The sequence below is a fragment of the Sapajus apella genome, unplaced genomic scaffold, assembly GCF_009761245.1.
Source record: "Sapajus apella isolate SASKATOON/1434 unplaced genomic scaffold, GSC_monkey_1.0 scaffold38, whole genome shotgun sequence".
In the NCBI taxonomy this organism is placed as follows: Eukaryota; Metazoa; Chordata; class Mammalia; order Primates; family Cebidae; genus Sapajus; species Sapajus apella.
In genome coordinates, this window is record NW_022436978.1 from 7,010,009 (window position 1) to 7,024,882 (window position 14,874).

Sequence of the window (14,874 nt, forward strand, 5' to 3'; positions counted from 1 at the left end):
GATGTCCAAAGAAGCCATGAGGGTTATCAAGGCCACAGCAAGCTGACTGGTAAGACTTGGACTAGTACACCACATTCTGCCCCGAGCTGATGCTCCCCTAAAAGAGGGAACTACTGTGGTGTGTCTGCTACTGTGGAACAGGGGGAGAAACAGGAGAAATGAAATGGAAGGAGGGTGCTTAGTGGATCCTTCTCCCCTAATGGTCTCCGTTTTACTCTCTGCCACCATTTTTTAAGAGTTTCCTCCTTGACACCATGAACATTGTTTCTTAGTAAAAATCAGAAGTGTTGAAAGGTTGACCCCAGGCCATGCCACAAGCCCCAGACCCCAGCCAAAGAGCCATCCTGGCATCTGAGGCCTGGGTGTTTGTCGATGAGCTGCAGGAACCACAGACAGTTCAAGGTCTTTGGAGAAGGTATGAAACTCAATGGATATTCACAGCACACTTGGTAATGACTCCTAGTTTTATGTACAAGGAATACATATTACGTGATTATCAGAGGGTAGATTTATTGGGGGTGGGAAGTAACTGAGTTTTATGAAAAATAATTACTGCCATCAAGTTGATATAATTACTTGCACTGGTTTGTCGGGGCTGCTATCCAATTTTATTTATAGGCAATTTTTCTGATATAGTTTAAGCTACACCCAGAGAATAATCAGTCTGTTTTAATTTATTTCTAGGCTACTTCTCTGCCACCTCAGCGGGGCCTGGTGGGGGCCATGCTGTGTGCTGCTGCCTAGGCTGGCGCCGGATGTTGTCAGTGGCCTGAAAGGCAGGACTGGCCTGCGAACCCTTGCACTTTGACTTGGAGAAGGGAGTAGATATGGCTCATAACTGCCAGAATCCTGCCATGGTTGTTCTTCTCTTGAATGAATGACTGTTCTTTGAGATGTAGGGTTTACGGGAGAAAGTGATTGTAAAGATTTTGCAAGGAAACATAAGGGGAACAATAGAAAGAAAGTAAGTCTTAGCATTACATAGACCTATGTTCTCATTCTGGCTCCACCCCTTATTATCTGAGTGACCTTAATTTACTGGGTCTTAGTTTCTGTTTCTGTAAAGGGGGGGCCACATCTAACTTGGAGAATCGTTGAGAGAATTATGCAATGTAACATATGCCAGCTGGCTCAGAGTCTGACACCAGCTGGCATACAATTAAACATTATTAGGAGGTAGAGGATGGGTAACCTCTGTGAGTGCCAGAGCCCGAGGGAGCTCTGGGGAGCAAGATGCCTGCTGTCTTACAGCCCCCAAGAGGGAGCAGCTGGGACAGTTTTGAGCTGAGGATCACCTCATTCTGTCACACGGCCAATCCTTCCTGGACATAGCTGAGAGGGTTGTGGCGGGCACCTGACCCAAAGGTAGTTGACTTGTAAGCCGGGCAACTCTTCTATGAGATGGCTTAGCCCAAAAGGTTAAGTCCAAACTGGAAAGATGGGTGATTAGCCAAGCCAATCAGATTCTTTCTCTCTGAATGGCCCATGAGAGACAGAAGCAAGCAGGCATCCAAGGAGAAGAACACACATACACACACACACACACACACACACACACACACACACGCATGCACGCACACAGAAGGAACCTAGTTCTGTCTACAGTAAGATGAGCACTAGAGCTAAGGACAGCAAGCTGCTGCAGCTGCTGCAGGTGTACACCGACCCGCAAAGGGAACCCTGGACTCTGAATGTCCTTCCAGGTGCAGAACTAACAGGCTGTTTCTTGAGGCAGAAAGCCAACAGAGCACAAAGGTGCCTAGAGCAACGCCCCACCCACCAGAAGATCATGCACATAGGAAGCTGGACCTCACTAAACTGGTGAAATAGCTGAGGCTGCAAGCCAGGCCACCTGACTCTTATTGAGAAGAGGAGCCAGATTTGGGTTCCTCCCAGAGCTGACAGTCATGGTTTTGTAGGGAAGGGATGAAATGCAGGGTGAGTCGAGGAGTAGCGAACACAATAATTGACACTAGATCCAGTTGCTCCGAGATGCCACTCTTGCTAGCGTGTCTTCCTCTCCTCAGCTACTGTTTGCAGGCCCTCCTGGGTCACACTGATTCACCCTTCCATCATAGCTCACACCACGGTCTGAGTGGACGTTGCATAGCAATTTATTAGTGACACCCACGCACTGTTCCAGGTATGGTTTATGAGAGTGTGTGTGTGTGTGTGTGTGTGTGGCTGTGCTCGTGTGTGCTTGCGGGTGCCCCTGGGTCTACTCCAAAAATCCAGAAGGTTTGGTGGCACTGGGAGCCTATTGTGTGAAGTGAGTGCTTAGACTGCAGCTAAGAACTCAGCGGTGCCCACAAGACCTCCTAGGTATCCCACGGCAACTCTCATCCTCTGTCAGGGCAACCTCAAACCTTTGTACATCTCTTAGGAACACTCTGCCAGCCACTTCCTGCCTTCTTTTCAATGAATGACCCTAACTTTTTCATCATTAGAGGACAGAGGCCTTTCATGGAAACAACTACTCTTTCTACCCACAGTCATAGGTTTATTCACCTTAGTATCTAGCTCTTTCCTTCCCTTTTGTTTCCACGCGAGAAACACCCCTGTGCTGTGGATCCTGTCACTTCCTTTATTCTTTCCTTCAGTGAACAGTCTTAAAGGCCTAAGATGCTAGGAATTATTTCCAGGTTCTTGACAGACATTAATCTTTGGGATTTTAGAATAAAAAATAGGAATTTCTGGGAATTCTCAGGAATTACTAAAATTTTAAGTTGTTTAAAAAAGATTTTCCAACATTCTTCGTGCTCTTTCTTCATTACTGTGGATATCTAAAAATTTTTATTTAACAAATGAGAAATATTCAGTTTGGTAGCCTTTGTAAAATATTTGTACTTGGTACTATTTATAAAGCATTTATACTTTGGTAGTAAGTGTAAAGAACTAAAGCTTACTGCAAATACTCAAATCCTGGAAATCACCAGTGAACCTCAGTGAGTAGTATTTGACTAAGGTAACATCTGAGCTCCTGGCAAGGTCAACAGAGCCTTTCAAAATCATCTGTGGGAATTACCAATTCAAAGACTTGCTTTGTTTCCAAAACTTTTTCTTTCTCTGAATACTATTCATAGAATTTGCATAATGCTTACTATACCTATAAACACAGTAGTCGTTATTGTATTTGGAGGAATGACTCACTGTTAGCAGCAGAAAATCCAGGAACACACATTAATAAGAAGACTGTAGCTACAAGCAAGACTAACCAGCGAGACTGTAGCCACTTCCCTTCTACACGCTCCTGCTCCTGCTCCTGTTCCCGGAAATGTCGACCTTAGCCTTGAACTCCATGTGTCAATGTTTCTTGCCCTTGTTTTTGACATGACATCAGTAGATGCCTTTGACCAGGAATGCTTTCTTACTATTTGGGAAACATGCATTTCCTGAGAAATGCAGAGAAGGAATTTCTGCATGAAGCACTAATAGTGGGTGTGTGATGGGTGCCACAGTTGTGACTAAAGGCACAGATTTGGGGATTCTAAGTTGGAAGTCTTGTTGTACTTTCTAGTGGTGTGACCTTGGGCAAATTACTTAACATCTTTGAGCCTCTATTTTCTTATCAGTAAACTTACCTCACTGTTGTTTTGTGGTTAAATGTGTGTGGTTTTGAGGTTGAGTTGTTTTAAGGTTAAATATGTTTGTGAAGCTCTTACCACAATCTTTGGCACAGTACATGTGGTAATATACACATGTGATTCAGACACAAGCCCCAATGAAGAAATGCATACTCTATTGCTATCCAATAGAACGAGAATGTGAGATGCAGATGTGAGTCTAAATTTTCTGCTAGCCACATTAAGAAAACAAAAATAAACAAAAGAAATTAATTTTAACAATACGCTTCACTCAATATATCCAAAATATTGTCATTCCAGTATGTACTCAATATAAAAAATTAATGATAAGATATTTTGCTTTTTTTTTGAAATTAAGTCATCAATACCCAGTTTGTATTTTATACTTAGAGTACATCTTAATTTAGCCACTAAATTTTCACTGGAAATATTTGATCTCATTTAGATTTCATAAAGTTTATAGAGACTCACATATTCAAGTTGTTTCAAATGTTGTACTGGACCGAGCGTAGAAAGTTAGCACCAAGACAAAAGTATGCCAGATTGCAGGGTCATTTATTATGCCGGCGACCACAGAGGACTCACGTCTCTCCAATCTGTGGCGTCAAAAGGAGGGTGCCAAGACTTTTTATACCCGAGAAACCACCTTGGGAGTGGGGGTGAGGAGTGGGGATGGGGATGAAAAGGTTTCGGACATTCCAAGGACTAGGGGATTCTGTGATTCACCTCCTGGGCGGAGATGAGGGCGGGGGTCTCCGGTCATTCCAAGGGCCAGGGTACTTTTGTCATTCTGTTTGTTACTTCAGTGGTTTACAGAAGTCAAGATAAGCATTTGTTTACACACAGATCTTAGTTATCCTGGGCTGCTTATTTTAGTTATTACTGGTAAGCAAAGGCTAGCAATTCTGGCACAATATCACACAAATATATTTAAAAGATCCCAAAATCTCATTACTGGTTATATACCTAAAGGAATGTAAATTGTTCTGTTATAAAGACATGTGCACCCATATATTCATTGTGGCACTATTCACATTAGCAGGCATGGAATCAACCTAAATGCTCATTAATTGTAGTTAGAAAACTAATGCAGGAACAGAAAACCAAATACCACATGTTCTTGCTTATAAGTGAGAACTAAATAATGAGAACACGTAGACACACAGAGGGGAACAACACACACGGGGGCCTATTGGAGGGTGCAATCAGTTGGGTTTTGATATTATTAAAAGGTCTTGTAGTTTATAAGCAATGGTTTGGTGGCTTAATTGAAAATGTCTCATAATTAGTAGAATATATTTTATTTATTCATAATTTTCTAATAAAATTCCGTAACTTAAGTAAGAGTTTCTCTTTGCTTTAATGATCACTTCATCTAAAATTGTTGTATGTATGTTTGTAAGAATCTAAGACATTTAGAGGGTAGGAGGAGGGAGAGACTCAGGAAAAATAACAATGGGTATCAGGCTTAATGCTTGGGTGAAAAAATAATCTGCACACCAAATCCCCAGACACAAGTTTACCTATATAACAAACCTGCAAGTACCATTGAACTTAACACAAAAGCTAAATAAAGAAAAAAGAAAAAAATACCAGTAATGGAATCAAATATCAAAAATTCACTTTAATATTCATATTTACATAAACAAAGTGGCTACTTTTTTTGAAGAATTAATGTAACTTTGAAGCAAAAACATAGTTTCAAAATTACTTCTGTCCGAGTTAAGTGACTCTAACTTCTGGTACAACTTAGTATTATTAGCATAGAATTCAAAGAAATATTGCATATATTGAAAAGTAACTCTAATTTACCTACAAAGCAGACCAACAGAGCATACTTCAAATTTTCATGTAGATTTTGCAGTCAATTTAACTTTTGCTATTGCTTTCCATTAAAATCTTCATGTTAGAAACATGTACACCATCATTATTATTGATTTTTTTATTATAAAAAGTTTCTATTTTAGCATAAATTTTTATACCTGTCTAACTAGGTAACAAATAAGCCTTTCCTTTCCTTTCAAATTTAACTTATTCAAATGCAGTGTGATAATGCTATCTTTTATCTTTGATGATTTAATGTTTAGCAAGCATTGCTTTTTGTTAAGAAGATTTTTGAATTGGAGTTAGCACAGTAAATCCTTGTAAAATTCTTCCACCATTCAACCTATAGGAATTGCTAAAGAACATAAGATCATTCAATTCACTGTCTTTTAATTTTTTTATACGTTTCCATGAATTGGCAATAATTCACACATTTGCATGTGTGTGCTGAATGGTTAGAACACCTAATATGTATGACACTCCCCATAGACTCTTCTTTCGAAAGCTAAGAAAAAATATTTTCATAAATGAAAACATTGGCCTCTTGTTTTAAAATTCCAGTAAATCTGGATTTTAAATCTAACATAGCTATACCATCATCTATCATACTAGAAACTAATATTTCACACTTAGCTGAAATTCTTATTTGACAGAAAAGTTATCTATTCCATGAATTTGTAGGCCATAAATTGACATTTCCTTGTAATTTTGAAAGTCTTTTCTGACAAAATGTACACCAAAAAATTAATTGGACTGTGTATTACTCTGTTTTTATGCTGCTGATGAAAACATACCTGAGACTGCATAATTTACACAGGAAAAAGAGTTTAATGAAGTATAGTTCCACGTGGCTGGGGAGGCCTCACAATCATGGTGGAAGGCAAGGAGGAGCAAGTCATGTCTTACATGGATGGCAGCAAGTGAAGAAAGAGAGCTTGTGCTGGGAAACTCCCATTTTTAAAACCATCAGATCTCATGAGACCCATTCACTAGCATCAGAATAGCATGGGAAAGACCCACCCCCATCTTTTAATCATCCATCCAGTCCCTCCTTCAACATGTGGGAATTATGGGAGCTACAAGAAGAGATTTGGGTGGGGACACAGAGCCAAACCATATCAGACAGTATCTTCTATAGCGTATGATTCTACAAAGCTAAAGAAAAGTACTTGCAACTTAAAAAAAATGTTGAATCAGTTGGGTTTTGATATTATTAAAAGGACTCGTAGTCTATAAGCAATTGTTGGGCGGCTTAATTGAAAATGTTTCATAATTAGTAGAATATCTTTTATTTATTCATAATTTTCTAATAAAATTTCCATAACTTAAGTATGAGTTTCTCTATGCTTTAATGATCACTTCATCTAAAATTGCTGTATGTATGTTTGCAAGAATCCAAGCCATTTTATAGTTGGCTAAAGTTACTAGCTCAGATAACATTAAAAATAGTTTAGATTTTTTTCTGGGATATTTGACTCTGATTTCAGGTGATTAACTTCATTGATTTTTTTGATTGCTGAGAGAAAACATCAAATTCATTAAGTATTTGCTGACATGTCTACCATGTTATCTTTAAAAATGTTTACACAATAAGCAGCCTTCTTATTTTGTTCCGCAATAGCACATTGCAATAGCGATTCTCTGTCTCTATATCCATCTCTTATTTCTGCTTCTTTTTATTTAGACCAAATTACTCCACTTATTAGGGAACATGGCTGCTGGCAACTAAATTTTAGGGGGAGATTTTTAAAAAGGACTCTTCTCTACCAATTTCAGTTAGAAAAGTTGTAAGGAAGGACTCTGATTGGCTTGCTTGGACCACACACCCATCCTTGCATCAATCACAAGGTGAGGGAGACTGGATGGTTTGATTCCTCTAATTTGTATCATGTGCCTATTCTCGAGGCCAAGTGGGTGGGGTCTTCCACGAGAAGAAGGAATGGAAGCCCTGAGGAGTGGCCTCTAATCTACCCTGGGAGGTGGAAGGAGAGTCAGAAGTGGATTCCTGGAAAATGTAATCCCTTAGTTGAGTCTTAAACAGTAAATTTGAGAAAACCAGTCCAAGTGGGGAAAATGGGAAAGGATTAGGAGAAAAACATTCCAGGGTGAAAGGAAACATGAGGAAAAGCTCGGGGCAAGATATAATATGAGACAACACCTTGAAGCATAGTTTATAAGCACCTACACTATAAGACACAGTTCCTGACCTCAAAGGTGCTTACAGTCTAACACCTTGAAGTCTAGTGTAGGAGCTTAAACACTGTAAGCATTTTTGAGGGCAGGAAATGTGTCTTATCCATCCTTGTCTCCATCCATCCGCTTGGCCTATACAAGGTGTTCCCCACTTGTCTGTTGAATGAATGAATGGATGATAAATAGCAACATGCCATAAGTTCACCAGCCCAGGCAGGGGTCTGAAGTGATTCTTCCACGTCCTCTGAGAACACAAAACGGAGCTCAGTTGAATATCAGAAAATAACTTGCTTTTAATTTTTCTGGGGAAATGAAAGTAATTACAAAAACTCTGGCAGGGAGCTTGGCTACCAAAGCTTTTGTCTGCTGCCCCCGAGCCTTGCTATTCAACTGCACTGTAGGGGATTAGGTCAGACAATCATTTTAACAATAAATCATGCATTGTTACAGTCAGTAATGCCAAGCTACTTCCACAACTTTGAGTCACTTAAATAAATTCCAGATATTAAAGTCTCAATTAATATCACATGATCAAAATATATTTAACATTATATTAATTAAACTTTCACAAGTACATAAAGGGGTCAAATAGGAAAAAGTTAGATGGACTTTAGTGGGAAATGGCAGAAGGAGACAGAACTAATGTGCAGCTCCCACTTGGACGGACAGAACAGCATGTGGAGACTCACACTGTGAACTTTTGCTCCGGGAACCACCATAGGCCATTACCAGGAAAACCAAAAGAATTCACAGATCCTTTGAAAGAAGTGGCTTGCTGCTGCAAACTAGGCAAGACAGCTGAAAACCTGTGAGTTCCCAAAGTGTGAGCGGGAAAAGATCTGCCTCTGAACATGCATCCTCACTGGAGAACCTGAAAATCCATATCACAGGAGAAGAATTTTACCTTACCTAGAGGTGAAACAGATTTAGGGAGTTGAGCAAAATATAAAAGTAGAAAAAGCAGCAGGAACCCTGTAGGCACTCTCAATCCCTGGCTACCACCCAAGAAAGCTAGGGGAAGATAGCTAGTGGAATTGGAGAGGGGCCGCAGGGGAAAGGAAGCATCTAACTGAACTTTGAAATGATTTTGACTGAGCGCAAATTCTCCTGAGCAGGATCTCGGGTGGAGGGTGAAGGGGAAATGCAGATATTAGCACAGAAGCTGCAGCACACGGTGCAGGCAAGCAAGGTGGGACAAACGCTGACAGCCTTGCTTCCTTACTCAGCAAGGAGGCTTACAGCCTGGGACAAGATCTCAGCCCTGCTCTCTGGCTGGTTGGATATAAACTTGGTGTTGCTGGGGGGTCATGGCAGAAGTGAGACTGGCCTTGCTGGCTGCATGGGAGCTGTGTGAGGCCTCCCACTGCCAGCTTTCCCTCACTTAGCTGATGACCTGTATAATGCAGCAGAGGCAGCCATATTCCCCCTGGGAACATAACTCCATTGTACTGAGAACCACTCCCCATGCCCCACAGTGGCCATAGCTAGCCCCGCTCAAGGAGAGTCTGAGCTTAGACTCATCTAATTCTGCCCCCATCTGATGGTTTTTCTCTACCCGCCCTGGTAACTGAAGACAAAAGACATAAACCCTTGGGAGTTCTGTGGCCCCTCTACTGCCTGGGCAATCCAAGTACTTTTCCTGGCCAATGTAGGGCAAGCCTAAATTCCCCTTCTACTATAGCAGCTGATGATCTCTTGAAAGTGCCACCTTCTAGTTGAAGGCCAACCAATTCAAGCCATTACAGCAACTCATAACAGAAACACCCTTTTCCAAAAATGGAGATAACAATAGCAAATTCCACTGCCTGCAACATCCTAGCTAACTAGAGGTCCTGAGTCTGTCCACTTCACTGCAAGCATAACTAGCATTCAAGAAAACCAGTGCCCTAAACAAAACTACAACCAAGGACTCCCACAGAGTCCACCTCACTCCTCTGCCACCTCCACCAAAGTGGATGTTGGTATACATAGGGGAGACCTGAAGATGGATCACATCACAGGACTCTTTGCAGACATTCACCAGCACCAGCCTGGAGTCCAGTAGCCCTGCTGGGTGGCTCAGTCCAGAAAGGCAATAATGATCACTGCAGTCTGACTCTTAGGAAGCCTCATTTCTAGGGAAAGGGGAAGAGCATCACATTGCGGGATCACCCTGTGGGACAAAAGAATCTGAACAGCAGAACTTAGTTTCAGATATTTCCACTGAAACAGACTACCCAAATGTGTAAGAAGAAGCCAGAAAAGTAATTCTGGTAATATGACAAAACAAGGTTCTATAACACTTCCAAAATATCATCCTAATTCTCTAGCAATGGATCCAAACCCAGAAGAAATCTCTGAATTGCCAGATAAAGAATTCAGAAGTTTGAGTATTAAGTCACTCAAGGAGGTATCGGAGAAAAGTCAAAACCAACTTAAAGAAAAAATTTTAAAAATACAGAATATGAATGAAAATGTCTCCAAAGAAATAGATATCATAAGGAAAAGACAATCACAATCTCTGGAAATGAAAGACACACTTACAGAAATGCAAAATACACTAGAAGGCTTCAACAATAGAATCAAATGAGTAGAAGAAAGAACTTCAGAGCTTGAAGACAAGGCTTTCTAATTAACCCAATCTGCCAAAGACAAAGAAAAAGAATATAAAATAATGAATAAAACCTCCAAGAAATTTGGGATTATGTTAAATGACCAAATATAAGAATAATTGGTGTTCTGAGAAAGAAGAGAAATCTACAAGTTTGGGAAATTTATTTGAGGGAATAATCAAAGAATATTTCCCTGGTCTTGCTAGAGATCTAGACATCCAAATACAAGAAGCTCAAAAGACACCTGGGAAATTCATCACAAAATGTCGTCATCTAGGCACATAGTCATCAGGTTATCCAAAGTCAAAACAAAGGAAAGAATCTTAAGGGTTGTGAGGCAAAGGCATCAGGTAACCTGTAAATGAAAACCTATCAGATTCACAGGAGATATCTCAGCAGGAATCCTACAAGCCAGAAGGGATTGGGGTCCTATCTGTAGCCTCCTCTAACAAAATAATTATCAGCCAAGAATTCTGCATCCAGTGAAACTAGGCTTCATAAATGAAGGAGAGATAAAGTCTATTTTAGACACACAAATGCTGAGACAATTTTCCATTACTAGCCAGCACTACAAGAAATGCTAAGTGAAGTTCTAAATTTTGAAACAAAACCATGAAATACACCAAAATGGAACCTCCTTAAAGCTTACAGCACTAGACAGATCATCAAGACACAAAGTCAACAAAGAAACAATGGATTATACCACAGATAAAATGGACCTAACAGATATTTACAGAACATTTTACCCAATAACTGCAGAATATACATTCTTTTCATCAGCACATAGAACATTCTCCAAGGTAGACCATATGATAGGCCAAAAAAACTCAATAAATTTGAAAAAAATAGAAATTATATTCAGTACTCTCTCAGACCACAGTGAAATAAAATTGGAAATTAACTGCAAAAGGAGCCTCAAAACTATACAAATACATAGAAATTAAATAATTTGCTCCTGAATGATCTTTGGGTCAACAATAAAATCAAGATAGAAATTAAAAAATTATTTGAACTAAACAATCATAGTGACACAACCTATCAAAGCCTCTGAGATACAGCAAAAGCAGTACTAAGAGGAAAGTTCATAGCATTAAATGCCTACATCAAAAAAGTCTGAAAGAGCACAAATAGACAATCTAAGCTCACACCTTAAGGAACTAGAGAAACAAGACCAAACCAAACCCAAACCCAGCAGCAGAAAAAAATAACAAAGATCAGAGCAGAACTGAATGAAATTGAAACAAACAAACAAAACAATACAAAAGATAAATTAAACAAAAAGTTGTTTTTGAAAAGATAAACAAAACCAATACATCATTAGTGAGGTTAATCAAGAAAAGGAGACGACGCAAATGAGCTCAGTTAGAAATGAAATGGGAGATATTACGAACAATCCTACAAAAATACAAAAGATTATTCAAGACTACTGTGAACATCTTTATGCACACAAGCTAGAAAATCTAGACAAGTTGGATACATTCCTAGAAATATACAACCCTCCTAGATTAAGCCATGAAGAAATAGAAACTCTGAACAGACCAATGACAGTTAGTAAGAGTAAAACAGTAATAAAAAAATTGCCAAGAAAAAGAAGTCCAGGACAGATGGATTCACAACTAAATTCTATCAGACACTCAAAGAAGAATTGGTACCAATCTTATTGACACTATTCCACAAGACGGAGAAAGAGGGATTCCTCCCTAAGTCATTCTATGAAGCCAGTATTACCTTAATACCCAAACCAGGAAAGGACATAACAAAAAAGAAAACTACAGACCAATACCCCCTGATGAATATAGATGCAAAAATCCTCAACAAAATACTAGCTAACTGAATCCAACAGCATATTTAAAAGATCATCCATCATGATCAAGTGGGTTTCATATGAAGAATATAGAGTTGGTTTAACGTATACAAGTCAATAAATGTGATACACTACATAAACAGAATTAAAACCAAAAATCATCTTAATAGATACAGAAAAAGCATTTGACAAAATCCAGCATCCCTTTATGATTAAAACCCTCAACAAAATCAGCATAGAAGGGACATACCTTAAGGTAATGAAAGCCATCTTTGACAAACCCACAACTAACATTATACTGAATGGGGAGAAACTGAAAGCATTCCTCAGAAGAACTGGAACAAGACAAGGATGCCCACTTTCACCACTTCTATTCAACATAGTACTGGAAGTTCTAGCCAGAGCAATCAGACAAGTGAGAAAAATAAGGGGGGATCCAAATTAGTAAAGTGGAAGTCAAACTGTCACTATTTGCTGATGATATGATCATATACCAGAAAACCCTAAAGTCTCATCCAAAAAGCTCCTAGATCTGATAAATGAATTCAGTGAAGTTTCAGGATACAAAATCAGTACACACAAATCAGTAGTACTGCTACACACCAATAATGACCAAGCTGAGAGTCAAAACAAGAACTCAACCCCCTTTACAACAGCTGCAAAAATAAAATAAAATACTTAGGAATATACGTAACCAAGGAGGTGAAAGACCTGACAGTCTTTCCTTACAAGAGTTTTTCCTTACAAGAAAAACTAGAAAACACTGCTGAAAGAAACTGTAGATGACACAAACAAATGGAAACACATCCCATGCTTATAAATGGGTAGAATCAATATTGTGAAAATGACCAAGCTGTCAAAAGCAATCTGTAAATTCACTGCAATTCCTATTAAAATACCACCAGCATTCTTTGCAGAAAGAGGAAAAATAATCCTAAAACACATATGAAACAAACAAACAAAAAAAGACTCTGTATGGACAAAGCAAGACTAAGCAAAAAGAACAAATCTGGAGGCATCACATTACCCAACTTGAAACTATGCTACAAGGCTATAGTTACCAAAACAGCACAGTACTGGTATAAAAACAGGCATGTAGACCAATGGAACAGAATAGACAACCCAGAAATAAAGCCAAATACTTACAGCCAACTGATCTTTGAAAAAGCAAACAAGAACATAAAGTGAGAAAGGACACCCTATTCAACAAATGGTGCTGGGATAATTGGCTAGCCACATGTAGAGAATAAAACCGGGTTCTTATCTCTTAGGTTATACAAAAATCAACTCAAGATGGATCAAAGATTCAAATCTAAGACCTGAAATCATAAAAATTCTAGAAGATAACATCAGAAAAACCCTTCTAGACATTGGCTTAGGCAAAGAGTTCATGACTAAGAACCCAAAAGCAAATGCAACAAAAACAAAGATAAATAGATGGGGCTTAATTAAACTAAAAAACTCCTGCACAGCAAAAGAAATAATCAGCAGAGTCAACAGAGAACCCACAAAGTGGGAGAAAATCTTCACAAACTCTGCATCCAACAAAGGACTAATACACAGAATCTACTCTTTGAAGTAGTTGGATTAGATCCATATTCATTGTTTACATTATTCTGACCTTGTAAATGCTATTTATAGCTGAACCATGATGAGTACTACAGTTCCTTTTCTTTCTCCTCACTTTTTGTTTACCCTAGAGTTAGTAATTGCCTTCTTATTTTCTATTTGTTAAGGTTTCTATGTACTAAACACCAAGTTAAACTCTCCTTTGAATGTGTACATTTTCTCTCCTTTTTTTTTTTTTTTTTTTTTTTTTTTTTTTGAGACAGAGTCTCACTCCATCACCAGGAGCCAGCCTGGAGTGCAGTGGCACAAACTCGGCTCACTGCAACCTCCACCTCCCGGGTTCAAGCAATTCTCCGGCTTCAGCCTCCCGAGTAGCTGGGACTACAGGGGCACACCACCATGCCCAGCTAATTTTTTTGTATTTTTAGTAGAGGCGGGGTTTCACCATGTTGGCCAGGATGGTCTCGATCTCTTGACCTCATGATCTGCCCACCTCGGCCTCTCAAAGTGCTGGGATTACAGGCACATTTTCTCTTAATATGTTCAAGCACACTAAGTATTCTGTCAATTTCGTTTTCTTAAAGAAGTTGCTAACAGATCTGATCCAGTCTGGAAGTTCTTTCACCTCTCTCTAGATTCGGATTACCTCTGTTTTGAATCCCGTATTCTTTTCTTTCTCAGTTTTCTCAATCCTTTTGGTGAAAGAAGTTCTTTCTCTCCTTTTCTAAGAAAGAGTGCATAGAAAGTAATTTTTTTTGTTGTTTTTGTCATGATACACCTGAAGAAGTTTTTAGTTTATTCTCATACTTAATTGATATGGAGTTCTAAGTGGGAAAATATTGTCTCATTGAAGGCATTGCTCCATTGTCATGTTTCCAACTTAGCCATTGTGAAACTCAATGCATTCTGATTCTGATTCTGTTTCCTTGAATGAAATCAGTTTTTCTCTGTATGAGCCACAGTTCTCCAGAAAGACAGAAGCAATAAGATAGATTTATAGGTAGGCAGGTAGGTAGGTATGTATGTAGGTAGGTAGGTAGGTAGGTAGGTAGGTAGATAGATAGATAGATAGATAGATAGATAGATAGATAGAGATTTATTAGCAGAATTGGCTCACATGACTACAGAGGCTGAGAAGTCTCATGACAGGCTGTCTGTAATCTGGAGAACCAGTGAGACCAGTGGCGTGGCTCAGTTCAAATCCAAAGATATCAGAACCAGGGAAACAGATGGTCTAACTCTCAGTCCTATGCCAGAAGCCTGAGAACCTGGGGGCTTCTGGTACAAGCCCTGGAGTCCAAAGGCTGGA